This window comes from Sinocyclocheilus anshuiensis, unplaced genomic scaffold (assembly GCF_001515605.1).
Source record: "Sinocyclocheilus anshuiensis isolate Anshui unplaced genomic scaffold, SAMN03320099.WGS_v1.1 scaffold2193, whole genome shotgun sequence".
In the NCBI taxonomy this organism is placed as follows: Eukaryota; Metazoa; Chordata; class Actinopteri; order Cypriniformes; family Cyprinidae; genus Sinocyclocheilus; species Sinocyclocheilus anshuiensis.
In genome coordinates this window covers 1-417 of record NW_015552697.1, presented here as the reverse complement: position 1 = coordinate 417, position 417 = coordinate 1, and positions in this window count along the sequence as shown.

Sequence of the window (417 nt, the reverse complement as noted above, 5' to 3'; positions counted from 1 at the left end):
TATGTAGTATATGTAGTATGTTTAGACTAGTTTAAGTGTTTATGTAGTTAATAAAGTTTTACTTGTATCATTGTTCATTGTACACGTATGTTCTTTATAGGTACACTATGATTACAGAAACGTACACCGTAAATTCAGTATACTTACATAGTTCTTTGCGGGTTGTAATCTAAAGCGTTACCAAACATTTTTTTTTTTTTAATTGTTTCCAAACATTTGAGTAGTACTGTAATTTCCTTCACAAATCTGCAAATATCTTGCAGCTGACTCTTGATAAGTGACACTTTAAATGAACAAATATGACCTGATTTACATTTCACTGCTGGTTATATATTCTCTATATCAGTGTTTCCCAACCGGGGTGCCGCGGCACCCCTGTAACGGGGCTGACGAGACGTGAGACGTGTGGATCCATCT